Genomic DNA, 17456 nt, shown 5'->3' with positions numbered 1-17456 from the left:
AAAAAGATATCCGGAAACGAATTAATTCTCAGAAGGTAACTATTATCCGATTTCAACTTTTTTGAATGAAAGCTAATTCTCGCATCTAACTGTCAGGGCTGACTTTCAAATATTGGTTTATTTATTTGTTTATTTAATAACAAAAATGAAAAAAATTGACTTTTGAATCATACCAGTTAAAAAAATTGCTTCGAATCAATGAAAAATACCTTGAAAACTCAAAGAAACTATCAAAAAATGATGTCCAATAGAAATGAAAATGTTAAAAATTTTTGAATTTGTCATAAACAAATAAGTGAAAGAAAATGGTTTCGTGGGGAATGCCTCTGATTCATCACTTGATTCGCACTAAATTTGAAAATTTTTCGAACAACAAAAGTAAAACTTTTTTTGCTAGTTCGATAACGATCTACTATTTTTATTTTCATTAACAATGTCGTAAACTAATTTTCTTTAGAATAAGTTGCATTTCATAATAATATCCCCACCTGCAAAAAACTTGTGAAAATCTTATATTATATATCGGATGTGGCAACCTTAATTACATCATTAATAAAAATAAAAATAGTGGACCGTTGTCGAACTATTGAAAAAAGTTTAAAAATGTGTTATTAACAGTTGATTACATAAAAAACAAGAAGTTCAAATGCTTATAAGTAGCCGAATAATGCATTTGTTAATTAACTTCGGTTAAACAATTATCAAATATTGTAGATTCATCGCAAAAAATCATTGCTAAATAATTGGCTAATATTTCCGTGAAAAAAAGATATTTTATTCACAAATACATAAAATGATAAAAATTTGTTCAAGCAATTATTAATTTTTATTTTGTGATCAAATAATATACTCAGGTTTTATAATTGAGTTATATGTAATCGATTCCATAGAAAAACTTTATTTATTCTATGAAAAATATATGATATGGATATTTGTTTAGAAAAATTGCTTTTAAAATAACAAATTGTTTATTAACTTTAATTAATTAAACTAAATTACTATTTTTGCCAATGCATTTTTGAATTATTTGTTTGTCACAAATTCAAATAATTTTTTCACTTTTGTTATTTTTATCATTAAATAAATTTAAAAAAAAATTTTAATCGATCATGACAGTTCGATGCGAAATTTTACCTGGCAATTCCTAACCGATTTTCTATTTTTTTAAGAAAAGTTCAGCATTCAATTTTGCGTAAACTTATGTCGCCTGATTTTTGAATTTTCTGTTCTGTTAATGCAACGAGTGAAGAAAAAGTTTTTTTTTGTTTATCTTCGTGAACATTTTTTTTATGATCAGATTTGCCAGGCTTTATGCACAAATAATGTTTTTAATCCGATACTTTTTATTAATTTCATAAACAAATGCCTATTGGGGTCATTTCCAGGTCGAAATAAATAGTTTTCTTTTAATTTTTTAAAAGTTATATTGCTAGTGATGTTTAATGGTGTAAAATTATCATTATATATTTTTAAATAATTTTCTAAACAAATTATACAAACAAATGGTTCGTGTGGACATTCAGAGGCAGAATGAAATAGTTTCTCCTAATTTTCCTTAAATGATGCATCATATAATAAAGCGCTATTTTGTTTTAAATGTATTAAAGAGACAGTTTGTTTTCAAAATAAATGACAAATATTAAATAACAAAATATCGCGAAAAAATATCATTGGCGACATCGTTTATGGGAAATTAGAAGAAAGACGGATTTCTTCGATCTTTAAACGCCCCAGCGGTAAATTTTGTTGTAAAATTTGTTTATAAAATTAATCGAAATATCTGATGATAATTTCCCATCATTAAACATCATTAAACATCAACTTCTTTCTGCCTTTAAATGTCCAAACTATGAATTTGTTTATAAAAAAATGAAAATATCGGACGACAAATTTGTATGATAGAGTATTATTTTTTCAATAAAAGCAATTAATTTTAACTCAAAAATTTTATTTGCAAAGGATGAATCCTCAGTGTAGACTATTTGTTAAGTTAATTTGTTTCTAATAATTAACTTCGTAATGCCATGATTTATTTTATGCTTTCAACAACCCCCGTGCATAAAGTCTTGCAATGCTGATAATAGAACAAAATTTTCACTAAGATAAAAAGAAATAACGAAAAAATCTACTTTTTCTTCACTCTTTGCACGAACATAAAATTTAAAACAAAAAAATTAAAAAATTGGGCCACATGAATGTTTTTTATCGTTTAAAGCTAAATAGTATAATGCGCTCCATTTATTTAAATTGTATGATACAGCGTGTCTAAAAAGTTCTGGGGTGGTTGGATATTTCCTCAGGTAAAATATTTTTCAAAAAAGTGAAGATCATTCCTGAAGTAAACTTCAACGAGGAATTCAATGCTGACCTTCATTTTGACCTTAAAGTTGACTTTCACGGCTTTTTGAAGGTCAACGTTGTTTTTTAAAATGAAAACCACCTTTTTTACATCTGCAATCGAAAGAGCGGAAAATTAAACGATCAAACGAACTTACCTGTATAGTGAAGTTCGATCGTAATTATACGACCGCCTCGTTCGAAGGGATTGCAGTTGTAGTTTCATTTCTCTCGACTAAATGGCACCACAGTTCAGAGTCCATGGATGTCCACCCATGGGAGGGAAAATTAAAGAAGTTTGGGAGGGATGTAATCCCTTCGAACGAGGCGGTCGTATAATTACGATCGAACTTCACTATACAGGTAAATTCGTTTGATCGTTTAATTATACTTCCCGCCTCGTTCTCGGGATTACAGTTGTAGATATTTAGAGCAAACAATTTTCCGTTCTCTTTTTATTAACAAGTTCAGAAGACAAGTGGAGCATATAAGAAACATGATAATAACTAAGTATCCATAACGGCTGCAAAGAAACTATTAGCATGAGAGGTAACAATTGGCCTATTATAAAAACGTGCAAAGGTGGAGGAAGTTTCGGTCCATCCTACAGTACTCCTTATTAAACATAAATCTAAACCCTTTTTAAAAGCCGCTGATGTGGCAGCATGTCGAGTACTGTGCGCTGTAAACTCCTTATCAATACTGCATTGGATGAGCACTGACTTTATCCACCGACTCAGGGTTTGCGAACCAACACCTTTATGAGGTCTTTTAAAACTAATAAACAACGTCTTTGTGTCTCCTCTTAGTGATTTTGTAACATCTAAGTAACGATTTAATGTCGCTTTGGCACAAAGTTCCGGCCTATCTTTGAAAAACGGTAAAGTTAGGTAAGGTTGAAAGGCTTCAAGTTTCGACGTTTTGACAAGAGCCTCGACTTTAATTTGCGCACCCGTTTGAACTCTGTGGCCGGTTCCCAGTGCTAACAATATGATTAACTTTTCAGATAATGTTTGAAAATTAAGAGAGTCTAGTGGGAACCAAGTAGCGATCGTAGCTAGCACTGGCGAAACATCCGTATACTTGGGCCGTGAAGGTTTTAATCTATAAACGCCTTTAAAGAAACGCTGCATTTTCTTATCCGATATGCTCTCTTCCGAAACCAAAGAAATAGCTGATCTAGCAGTATTTAGCGTTGCATAAGACGCCCCATTGTTGAATTTCAGAGTAAGAAAATGCAGCAGTGTTTCCATATTTTGATTACGCGGATTTAGATTCTTAGCTTGACAGAAATTCCACCAATTTCTTAGAGAGCTGTCATACTGTTTTATGGTGGAGTCCGATAATGACGCTATCATGATTTCTAACGTTTCTTCCGAAAGGTTCTTCCTGCTTTCCCTGATAAGAGCCCTGCAGCCAGGGAAAGTGAGAACACCAATGGGTGTTGTCGAGTCCTGCAAGGAGACAGAAGAAGATATGATTTAGGATTAAAAATTATAGGCTCAGATACAAGCATCGACTGAAACAGTGGAAACCACGGCTGTGAGGACCAAAAGGGAACGACTAAGATTCCATAAGCATTGTCATCTGTATTGTCCTTCGACGCAATATAAGATGCGAAAATCCAAATTTTCCGCTTCTCACACCAGTCCCAAATCTGTCTACTTAAATTATGAAGATGTGGGTATTGAATTCCACCCATTTTATTGATATAAGCAATGGCTGTGGAATTATCAACACGGAGTAGAATTTCACACTCGTGTAAGTCTTCAGCCAAAGTTCGCAACGCCCAGAAAACAGCTGACAATTCTAAAGAATTTATGTGAATTAATTTTTCTTTCTCACTCCAAAACCCGTGGGCTGAATCTTTTTCTGAAAAAGCACCCCAACCAGTCTTGGATGCATCTGAAAAAATTTCCTTTATAAACTTAAGCTGCCTGATTGGATTTATTGCTGTAGGCAATCTTTTTTGTCACCATTGTAAATCTGGAAAGATTGACTGAGAAATCTCTATACGCTCATTATAATTTCCATTGCCGAGAAGTGCTGAAAATTTGATTCTTTCTAAACTTTTCGTATGAGTTCACTGAGTTCAAAATAAACCCTAAAAATGGACATTTCTTTTTCGGTTCTAAATGGCTTTTCTTATAGTTGATTACAAAGCCGAGTGAATCTAGTAAATTAATGGTATTTATCACATTATTTGAACAAGCCTCAAAAGAGTTTCCTAAAAGCAAAAAATCGTCCAAATAGACTATTGACAAGAAACCTGTGCTTCTTAAAAATCTGACCACGGGTTTTAAAACCTTAGTGAAAACATATGGACTAATGTTCAGGCCGAATGGTAAACAGGTGAATTCATAAAGAATTCCTTGGAAAGAAAATCTTAAAAATTTTCTGTATTCTTTTTCAATAGGTATAAGGAAATAAGCATCTTTTAAATCTAAATGACACATATACCAATTCTTTTCTAAAAGTTTAGAAGATGTTCTAAGATCTTCAATTTTGAAATGCGGCACCACTATAAACTCATTAAGCTTTTTTAAATTAAATATGAAACGTTTAGTTCCATCTGGCTTATCGGCAAGAAAATAAGGTGAAAGAAATTCACCTTTTTGTGAAATACAAGGATTAATAGCTTTAAGTTTGAGTAACTTAGTAATTTCTAAATTCAGAGCAGCAGCTTCTATCTGCATCCAATTCTGAATAAATGGTGGATAAGATTGAATTGGCTCTCTATTAAACGGAATTTTAAATCCTTTTATATAAGTTAAAACTATTTTATCGTCAGTAATTTTTTCCCAGTTTCTCACAAAATACTTTAATCTACCAGCGTTTCCTACCTCTACTTCCTGTAAAAACGATTCGTTGGCTTGGAGTTCCTCGTCGAAGCTGGATAATACGGACGCCGGTGGGATGTCGGGACTGACCTCGATCTCTTCTGATTCGAAGTGTTCTGATTCGAAGGGTACCACGGAGACTTGAATCTGTTGCTCATCTGCGACGTCTCGCGATATCTCGCCGATGAGCCCTTCGCATTTAAAGAACTAGTGGTTCGCTGAAAGGGCTTACTTGGTCCGCTAGTAAATTTCATATCCTTGCCGATCTTCTCCATATCTTTTACATCTTCGATTTTTTCGCTCAGCTTTTCTCCGAAAAGAAAAGTGTCACTTTCAGATTTATCCAGAAGTGCCTTGACTGACCTACTGAAGCCTGGCGAAATAAATGCTCGTCTTGCGATATTTTGATCATAATGCAAGCCTGTCATAAGTGTGCCTGCATCTGATAAGAGTTCCAAAAATTAAGGGGATTCAGTTCCTCCTCTCCCAATAAAATTGAAATCGCCATACCCAAAGCCGATAATGCAGAACCTGCTAGGCGTTGTGTGTCCTGAAAATGCTCATCTCTTTTCAGCGATACCTCATTCAGTAGTGACAGTTTTATTTCAGGATTGAGCTGCGGAGGATCCAGAAAACAATTCCCTTTTCTTGGGTATTTCTTAAGTAAATTATTTTTACTGTCACTGTCGAGACCAGACTTGAGCCAATATTGCCACCTAGGGACTAACTGTGGATGAAGGTTGAGCTCTTTGGGATCCGTTGCAGAAGGATCTTTACCTAAAATGTCAATTTTTGGAGGTTGTTGCTGCGATTCTGATTTATTGGCATTATTTTTATCGAAGTTCTTGTCGTTAGATTTTGAGAGGTCGCAAGATGATGGTTGCTCTTTGCCCGACCTATCCTCTCTTATCGACGCATCTGAAAATTTGTTCGATCTGGATTAGTCTTGTACTTATGTACAAGCTCACCAGTCGATACGATCGGCAACCTCTCACCTTATGAATGAGCTTAGCCGTCTTACTTATTATTTACTTACCCTCATGAACAATTGGTGACTGACATTGACGTTCCCTTAAATGATCAATCAATTGATCCTTCGATCGTTTCCTATGTGAACTTCTCAGGCTTCTGGATCGTCTTTGGCTTCTGGATCGCCTCACGCTTCTTGATCGTGTTGTGCTTCTTGATCGTCTCGAGCTTTTCGATCTACGCGGACTTCTCGAAGAAGAATAACCTCTCGACGTTCTAGAACATTCCGAGTATGACGAAGTTTCACTTTTATCACGATTTCGTTTAATTTCACGCTTTAATCTTTTCACTTTACGCAACAAATATTCAACATCTTTATCCCTTCGCGAAGAGTACTTTCTTTCTCGCGATTTACCCATTATTTTACCTACACCAACCAAATTTTTCGAAAACTTTAACTCTGAACTGTGACACCATTCAGCACAAAAAAACGAATGAGATGTGCAGGGCGGCCTATGGGGGGCGCTTTGTTTTTTCCATGGACTCTGAATTGTGGTGCCGTTTAGTGGAGAGAAATGAAACTAAAACTGTAATCCCGAGAACGAGGCGGGAAGTATAATTCTACATTCAGGTACGTATCCAAGTCATAGGTTAATTGAAACAATCAAGGTCAGTTAGAGGTTATTTGAAATTAACAACATTTTCCAACAGGTCAGTGTAATTCCTGAAGTAAATTTCAACGAGAAATTCATTGGTGAGCTCTGCATTGATCTTGGTTACAGCGTTTTAAATAATGTAAAATCATAAGGAAATTTTTCATTAAAAGATCCAGGTGTTCTGGTGAGAGTTCTGTTCCTGCCCGAAGAGTTATACAGTCCTATACCGTTTTTCGATACCTAACTCAATACCTAATGCGACACCATGAGTCCTATACCGTTTTTTCATACGAATATTACGAATCTAAACCAAATTTACGTATTACGAGTACATACTTACTATCTTTCGCTAAAAGATTATTATGGCGTAAGCTAAACTTTCGGAACGAGAGAGGGTATCAGTATTAATGATGCGTGGTTGGGGAGATTGAGTTCGATCTTATGATCAAGTTCGTTTGCTTTTCAATCGCACTTTTCGTAATGGAGAAGGGTTGAATCCTGTCTCAAAATGAGCAATTGAAAGAACTGTAAGGCGCTTTATGAATCATGGATCTATCAAGGACCTTCAGAGAACTGGTCGGCCAAAATCTGCAGGATCTGACGAGATGCAGATGGACATAGCCCAAGCATTTGTTGAAAGCCCACACCTTAGTTTACGCCGAGCTAGTGATGAGCGTAACGTTGCTCCTGAGACAGTGTGAAATATTTTAAAAAGCATTAATTTCTATCCTTACAAAGTTCATCTGGCACAGGAGCTCGATGAAGACGATCCTGATCGTCGGGTTGAATTTTGTGAAATTATGATGAACAGAATTGATAGAGATCCTCTTTTCTTGTACAATACAGTATTTTCAGATGAATTTACTTTCACTTTAAAAGGTGAAGTTAACAGGAAAACTTCTACATATACGTCTGACACAAATCCTGAATGGATAATGGAGAGTCACACACAATATCCACAAAAGATTAATGTTTTTGCCGGTATCTGGAATGATACATTGATAGGCCCTTTCTTCATCGATGGTAATCTCAATGCCCGTGCATATGAAGAGCTTCTCAGAAACCCAATTGTACCAAGAATAAGGGAGATTACAGGCGATAATTTTTAAAATATTTGGTTCCAGCAGGACGGAGCAGCGGCTCATTACGGTATGGAGGTTCGAGCATATTTGGATACTCAGTTCCCTCAAATGTGGATAAGAAGAAGGGGTGAAATCGTGTGGCCTGCTAGATCTCCTGATCTGATGCCTCTCGACTATTTTCTTTGGGGTTATTTGAAGAGAAAAGTATACTCAACGTAACCGCAAAGCTTATACGAATTGCAGAATCGGATTCTGCAACAGGCTACTTTGATTGATAGGGACGATATAGGATGCTGTAACTCATTTTTACAATCGCATAGCTTTTGGTCAAGAAGCTCAAGGGTTTTCGTTCGAACATCTTCACTGAAGCGTGAGAGGCTAGGGGACTCACGCTAATTAGGCACCCCAAAGGAAACAGAATTTACTACTTTCACGTCGTTGTTCCTGGGTAATGCTAAACGTAAACGTAAACTGCTTGGAAATAACCTTGAAACAACCTTGAAGATCATCACCAAGATTTATACAGAGCTCACCAATGAATTTCTCGTTGAAATTTACTTTAGGAATTGCACTGACCTCTTGGAAAATTTTGTTAATTTCAAATAACCTCTAACTGACCTTGAACGTCACAATTGACTTATGACTTGGGTACGTACCTGAACGTGGTATTTTCCGCTCTATCGATTGCAGATGTAAAAAGGGGATTTCCATTTTAAAAAAATTTGATCTTTAAAAAGCCATGAAGGTCATTTTCAAGGTCTAAATGAAGATCCCCATTGAATTCCTCGTTGAAATTCACTTTAGGAATGACCTTAACTTTTTTGAAAAATATTTTACCTGAGGAAATATCCAACCGTCCCGGGACTTTTTAGATACCCTGTATATTTCTGCCTATTAATTTATGTCCATATTTAGGTCAATACAATTATTATAATATTTCCAGAAATATTATATTTCGTTTATAAAAAACTGTGATTATTATCAAATTGACTACCATTCATTAGAGATATCTAAAGTTGTTTAAGATTAAAAAAAAGCTATTTTGTTTCAATATTTTAATTTTTTGTAAAAACTAGAGCTTTAAAGATACATTATTTCAATGTGCAATTAGTTAGCAGCAGTTATGAAAATTTTTGCACATTTTTTTCAGATGTTCGATGTTTGTATTTATTTTTAATAATATAATTTAACTGATAAATGAGACATGAATAAATAAGATAAATGAAAAATACCGCAAAATTAAATTCCCAACACTGACAAATTTCTGAATTCATAATTTTCCGAATTAAAGTAATTTAAAAAATTGTTGTTTTTATACAATAAATATTATTCATTTATTGAAAGCACAATATTCAAATATTTTTATTAAGGACATTTTTGATGAATGTTTAAAGTATTTAAAAATTAGTTTTTGTATCTATACTAACGATAATTGTATAAAAATCGTGTGAATAAATAAATTTAAAAACGCATGAGCCTCGAACGAAGAAAAAATTTCTCTCTAAATTTTCGCCGAAACTAAACACATTTTTCAAACAAAATTTGCACGATTCAATTCAGCATTGATTTATCTCGAAAATTCATTTGAATTTTTCTTTTAATTAACTATTCAATTGTTTAGAAAGTTAAAATAGTGCAATGCTGTGCACATGTTAAATTAAAATTCTATATTAAAAAAAAGTTCGAATACATTTTGTAAAACATTTTAAAAGCTGCAATTCCTTGTTGAAAATTTTCCGTACATTAGGTTTGGTTTAAAATTGGAATTTTCGTTTTTCTACATAATGCTGTTGATAAACAAAGCCAAAAATATAAGTCCTACTGAAAAATCATTAAAAAATGTTATTAGGACTTTTTAAAAGCTATAATTGATCTTCTAAACTTTTTCTCGTATCTCACATCGTTTGGATCAAAATTTGGAATTTCGATTTTTGTTTTCCTAGTATTTTTGAAAAAGAAACCCAGCATTTGATGTATAAAAAAAGGAGTTCTATCGAACTTTCTCTTTCTTTTCGGTTCTACAAAAAATGTGCCGAAGTTTGACTTAAAACCGCTATTTGCAGATTCATTGTGTTTACAGACAGACCGACGCCATCGCCAAATCTTTGATTTTGGCTTCATAGTGCTGAAAAAATCTGTAATTTAAAAATTGCCATGTCGAATTCCGGATATTTCTGACTTAGCTGAATAGCTAAATTTTCAATTAGAATGACAAAAGTTTAAAAAAAATTAATTTTGAAGGGAAATTATTAACTTTCAACTAAATGGTTTCATTTTCAAACAAAGGTTCAATTTTCTTCCAGAAATAAAAAATAGGTACATTTGCAGTTTAAAAAATTAATTTCTTACAATCAAGATAAATTTTCGATCAAATAAATGAATTTTCATCTAAAAACCATGGACATCCAACCAGAGACGTAAAAGTTAAATTTTCAAAATAGTTCAATCATTAATTAATAAAAGAAATGTTTATTAAAGTAGGTTATATTTTTTGAGGATGCATTTGAATTTTAAAAAACAAAATTAATTCTCAATACAAACTTTAATAGTGGACTCGAAAAAAAAAATTAACGAAAAATTATTTGATTTTTTTTATCGGGTTCTATAGATTCTATTTGCATGTAAACCCCACGGAAATGTGTAGATAGTGAGTCCAAAAATAGCTAACGAAATTATACACTTGATAAATTACAAGTAATGTTTATTTTCCTTGACATTTTTTCCAATTTTCCGAAATTATTCTGAGGTACACAAATTCTCAATGTTCTATAATTGGGTTATAGTTTAGAAATTAATGTGTCATTTAAGTAACTCTTTGAGTGGAAAATGATATATTTTACATGCTTATTTGTTAAAGACTTATTTTTGTTAACTACATGATTTAAATTTTCTTATTTTCTCCAATAATAAATCAAATAATCTAATTATTTTAATTTTGCTCCAAATAGAACAAATTCAGTTCAATACGAGTGAATGGTATTTGTTAAATTTTAATATTGTCAAACCGCTACTATTTAGGTAATTTAGAAAATTTTCAAAATTTGCGACGCATTTTTTTATCGACGAGAGTTTCGTACAGTTTGGGGGACTTCCTAGGTTGGGACCTTGTATAGGTGTGAGCATTATATAGGTTGGGACACTGTATATTTTGGGACATTGTATAGGTTCGGACACTGCGTTGGTTGTGACACTGTATAGGTTGGGACACTGTGTAGGTTGGGACACTGTGTAGGTTGGGACACTGTATAGGTTGATACATTGTATAGGCTGGGACACTGTAAATTTTGGGACATTTTATAGGTCCGGGCATTATATAAATTAGGACACTGTATATTTTCGGACCTTGTATAGATACAGACACTGCATCAGTTGGACACTATATAGGTTGGGACATTGTATAGGTTCTGACACTGTACATTTTGGAACATTGTATAGATGTGGACATTACACAGGTTTGGAGACTGTATATTCTGGGACATTGTATAGGTTTGGACACTGCACCGATTCGGACAGTGTATAGGTAGAGACATTGTATAGGTTGGGACACTGTATATTTTGGGACATTGTATAGGTACGGACACTGCATCGGTTGGGACACTGTAAATTTTGAGACATTGTATAGGCGTGGACATCATATGAGTTGGGACACTGTATATTTTCGGACATTGTATAGGTTCGGACAATGTATAGATACGGAGACTGCATCGCTTGGGGCACTATATGTTTTGGGACATTGTATAGGTTTGAACATTGTATATGTTGGGACACTATACATGTGGGGACATTGTATAGGTGAGGATATTATGAAAGTTTTCACACTGTACATTTTGGGACGTTGTATAGGTTCAGACACTCTATAGGTAGGGACATTGTATAGGTAAGAGAACTTTATATATGTTTCTGAAATAGTATAGGTGTAAACATTATATAGGTTGGGACACTGTATATTTTGGGACATTTTATAGGTTTAGGCACTGCATCGGTTGGGACAATGTATAGTCAGGGGTACTGTATAATTCAAGACACTGTATAGGTTGGGACATTGTATAGGTTTGGGCACTATACGTTTTAGGACATTGTAAAGGTTTGAAAATTAAATAGGTTGGGAAACTGTATATTTTGTGAGATTTTATAGGTTCAAACACTGTATAGGTTGGAGCATTGTATAGGTGGGACACTGTATATTTTGGGACATTGTATAGGTACGGACACTGCATCGGTTGAGACACTGTAAATTTTGAGACATTGTATAGGCGTGGACATCATATGAGTTGGGAAACTGTATATTTTCGGACATTGTATAGGTTCGGACAATGTATACTCGTAGATACGGAGACTGCATCGCTTGGGGCACTATATGTTTTGGGACATTGTATAGGTTTGAACATTGTATATGTTGGGACACTATACATGTGGAGACATTATATAGGTGAGGATATTATGAAGGTTGTCACACTGTACATTTTGGGACGTTGTATAGGTTCGGACACTCTATAGGTAGGGACATTGTATAGGTAAGAGCACTTTATATATGTTTTTGACATAGTATAGGTGTGAACATTATATAGGTTGGGACACTGTATATTTTGGGACATTTCATAGGTTTAAGCACTGCATCGATTGAGACACTGTATAGTTAGGGGTACTGTATAATTCAAGACACTGTATAGGTTGGGACATTGGATAGGTTGGGGCACTATACGTCTTAGGACATTGTAAAGGTTTGGAAATTAAGTAGGTTGGGACACTGTATATTTTGTGAGATTTTATAGGTTCAAACACTGTATAGGTTGGAGCATTGTATAGGTGGGGCACTATATATTTTGGGACATTGTATAGGTTGAGTCACTGTATATTTTGGGATATTGCATAGGTTCGGATACTGCATAGGTTAGGACACAGTATAGGTTGAGGCGTTCTATATTTTGGGACATTCTATAGGTGTAGACATTATATATGTTGGGATACTGTATATTTTCGGACATTCTATAGGTTCGGACACTGTCTCGAATATTAAAATTGTTATTGATATTAGTATGTGACAGTTCTAACAGGTCGCACCGGTACAGTACAGTTCCTCAAATGATGCGTCACTTTCCTGATAATAATAATAATAAATTCATAAATGTCTAAATGCACTTTCGGTATTATAATTGCAGTAGTTCCAACCAGGATGAATAAGGTTTGCTTACCAACGTTTTTTTCTTTTCGATAATACAATTTGAATTTAATTTTAATATTGCAGAATTCACAGCATGGTTATAATTTATCTAACTTACCAGAAAATTCAGATATTTTTTAGAAAATATTCTTGTTTGTAAAATAATAATTAGTTTTTTAACTTAAAAATTAAAAATTTTATTTATAGAAAATATGTATTTTTTGAAACCTTTTTTTAACGAGTCTTTTGTGGAAGGTTCTTTATTGTAGTTGAAAGTTTGTCTTTTTTGTTTGAATTCAACTGTTTTTGCTTAAAAGTTCTAGCGTATTTTTTACATGTTCACTATTACTTTTTTTGCTGAAAAGAAAGTTTTTCGGTTTAAAATTCAACTACTTGTTAAAGCTTTTTAATTAATTAAAAATATACGATCATTTTTAAATGAAAAGAATTTCTTTGTTTTTTGTACTAAAATAAAAAAAGATGCAAGAAAAATAAGAAGGCAACTAACTAAATCTCCATTCTTCTATCTTTATTTATTTCGTCTTTTTCACTTTTATTATCATCAAATAACAATAAAAAACAGAACCTTTCTCCCTGACACCCAAGATTCAATTGTAGTTCGAAATGAAAACCCATCTAAAAAATATTTTAAATATCCAGTGAGGGTCAAAATGCAAACCCGAGAATCCAGTGAGGATCAATTGGCAAACCGGTTATTAATATACACAAAATATCCATCATAAACACATCAGAAATATGAAAAGCAAAATAAACTTAAGATTGATAAAAATCTAGTGCTAAATACAATGAATCATACTCGCAAAATTCTTGTTGAAGTTGACCAAATCAGTTTTTAAATTAATAGATAAATTCTTAAGTTTTTTAATGTAAAGCACTTTCATAAATCCTCTCTTTGACTCATTGCTCTCACTATGTGAAATTTTAACGTTCTCTTATTCGAAATCATGGAAAAACATCAACAACTTCCTTTATAGATCTGGCCAGAACACTCTCATAGTAGCGTCCCAACGAACATCAATTTTGTGTTCATCTATTGTTTAGTTACTTCTATCTACAAAAAACTTATTTTATTATTCTTTTTTATTTCATAAGTGAATTAAAGTTTTAAATGAAAACAGTTGAAAGCATCAATAACCTTCTGCATTTTTTCCAGAGAAACAAATAAAAATGTATCATCAATATACCGAAAGTAAAAAGGCAAAGCAAAATCTAACTTCTTGAAACCAAGACCTTCAAATCTTCCATCACAATTTTCGCTAAATTCGGAGGAATGTCTAAACCAATGGAAGTACTAAACGTTTGCTTAAAACAGATCTATTAAATTTAAAGTAAGTGGAGTTCTTCTTAAAATAATTGAGTACGCGTTTTATTGTTGCACCATTTATTTAAAATTGCCACTTCAACTAATTCAAAGGGTATACTCGGAAACATTGCAACAACATCCAAAGGAACCATTACATACTCATCCGGAACCAATTTTTAAATAACAATTTTTTTGAAATTCCTAGCTATTTTTAATATTCTATTTTGAAGTTGTGATAGAGTCATTTAAGTTACGTTTATAACCAGTTTGCCTTTTGACCCTCAACGGATATTTTAGGTTATTTGCAGCAATTAAAGTTAGTTCAAAAACTAATAATAATCCTTATTCTCCTCACTTTTTAACTTAAAAATTATTTTAAATAAATTTAAAGTATTGTAACCCTCACCGTTTGATTCTTACTGGATATTTTAGGTACGTTTGTGATAGGTTTAGGTTTTCACCCTCACTTGATTCTCGAGTATAAGGAAGAGAGCATCGTAGTTTCGTTGCTGTTCTTGCCTGCTCGAATTTTTGTATACTCTTGTATTTATTCTGCCTTAATAAGGTTGCTATATGAGTACCGAAAAGTTAGTGATTATTTTTTAAAAAGATTTTTTATTGCGATTTAGTAATAATAAAGATGAAAAAAGTAAAAAAGTATAAAAATAGAAGAAAAGAGATTTGGTTGGTTATATTCTTATTTTTTCCTTGGTTTCTTTTTGTCCAAAAAAGGAAAATTTATTTCTGTGCTTTTTCAGAGAAATTTTTATTTAATATTTTCAAATTGAAATAAGAGTATTATGTAGCGGCTTTCCAAATGTGGACGTTAGATTCTTGGTATTTATTTTCAGGAATTTTGCACATTAAATTGATTATTGGACATCAAACAGGATTTTAAATTTCCTAAATAATAATCACAACATTCTAATTCAAATAAGAATAAAGCACCATAAGTACAATATTAAATGTGAATAATTCATGTATTCATAAAAGTATTACATTAAAAAAACTTAGTTTGAAAACATTTATGTTTAAAATAAAGACGAATGTATATGATAGATTTGAATGCGGTGAAAACTTTCACGCGTTACACTCTTTTTTTTTTTTTTGAAGTATTAATATTGTGAGCCAGATTCTCATCCTCCGAAACGACCTGAAAAATAATTAGGCTTAGGATTACAATTAGGATCCTGAGTTCGAAACTCAATGTGTGGATCAAAGTTGTCTATATCATTATAACATAACACTGGTTCAAGATCCCCGTTAGCATGTTCTGGAAGTTGAGGTTGATTTTCTGGTGACGTATGATGTTGATTCTGATGTTGAGGATTAGGAAAACCATTAGAATCATGCACATCAAACCGATTAGTTTGGGAACGTTGATGGTCATACCTCTCCATTGATTCTAGAATAATTGGTGAAAAAATTGGTTCTTCGATCCCAAGTTGACTTTGCTTTCTTGGTCGTCCTGTAAAAAGACTGCCGATATTTACAAATATCATCATATCTGATCGAAACGATCTACAATGTAGATATGGATCTACATTTGAATTTCTACAAAAATGATTATCACGAGGGGTAGGCAACTATTAGTTTACGTATACAAGGAATTTAATCTCAAAGAATACTGTGGAATACACAAGCAAATATAGACATATTAAGGAATTTTTGAGAATAGTTTAAAATATCTGGAATGTACTGAAACTAATACTTTTTTTGGTTATCTTTCTTGTTGATGGCCCCGTTGTCCTATTTACTGGTATATTCTCAGTTCCAGAATTAGGGTGTTCATTTTGGAAACTGCTTGCCGATAAAGTTTCTCCATGATTAGGTTGTTGGCGAAAGTCCTGAACATCAAGCGCGTTATTACTTGATTGAGTTACATGGTGAGCCCTTTCGCCATAATGGTTATTAAACGTATCGACATATCCTTGCCTAAAATGTTCTTGATTGTTTTTTTGTTCCTGGTTTTGAATCTGCACATGGTGTATACTCCTTTCAGAGGCAGCAATATCCTTCTTAGTGTATTTGCTATTAGGATCTGATGCTTCTGTAAGGAAATAAATGTATAAGAATATACACAAAGCTCATTACATCTGATCCAAATTATTTTATAGATGTTAACCTGGTAAACCTATTTGTTCAGAAGAACTTGGAGTAGAAGTTCGGGCACCATGCAAATCAAGATGCGCTACTCGAGTTGGATCAAGTGTTGGAACCTGAATTTCAACCTGTCTGTAGGTGGCTATGATATTCCTTCCATCTTTCTTATTGTTAGGAGGCTTTCTTCTAGTGTTATGTTCTTTAAGACGTGATGCCTCTGTAAACAGAAAAACATACAGAAATATATACAAAATTCAACATATCTGATCAAAATAATTTGGGACCCGTTCATTTTTCGGAACGGATAAAATTTAAAAAAGGTAAAATTTCAGAATGGGTTATAATACATAATGATAAAACTTAGGAATAACAAAAATTCGGAAAAAGGAATAAATCAGAAATCCAAAACTCTGAATAGTATTTATTCGGAAATAAAAGAAGCGGAATGGGTAAAAATTCGGAAACGTTAAAATTAGGAGGGTGAACAATTAGCAATAAGTAAAAATACGGAGAGAAAAAGTTCGAAAAGTAGAAAAATTCGGAATAGTAAATAAATGTTGCTATTAGCAGGTCAAATATTTATCACAGTAAATTTAAATAGCATATCATAATAAATTTATGATATCCGTCATTTTAAATTTTTTACGAAAAAATAATTATTTTCTATCATTATCTAATTTAAAAACAATTTGCAATGTACAACATAAATTTATTATGATATGACATTTAAATTCACTGCGATAAACATTTGTTTGCTACCATAAATAAGCAAAATTATACACCTACTAATAGGTATATTTATTAACAATTCCGAATTTTTCTACTTTCCGAATTTTTCCTCTCCGTATATGTACATATTCCTAATTTTTCACCCTCCTAATTTTAACGCTTCTGAATTTTCACCCATTCCGCTTCTTTTGTTTCCGAAGAAATACCTTTCAGAGTTTTGGATTTCCGACTTATTGCTCTTTCCTACTTTTTGCT

The sequence above is a fragment of the Belonocnema kinseyi genome, chromosome 7 (genome assembly GCF_010883055.1).
Source record: "Belonocnema kinseyi isolate 2016_QV_RU_SX_M_011 chromosome 7, B_treatae_v1, whole genome shotgun sequence".
Classification (NCBI taxonomy): domain Eukaryota; kingdom Metazoa; phylum Arthropoda; class Insecta; order Hymenoptera; family Cynipidae; genus Belonocnema; species Belonocnema kinseyi.
Note: the sequence above shows the minus strand (reverse complement) of the source record.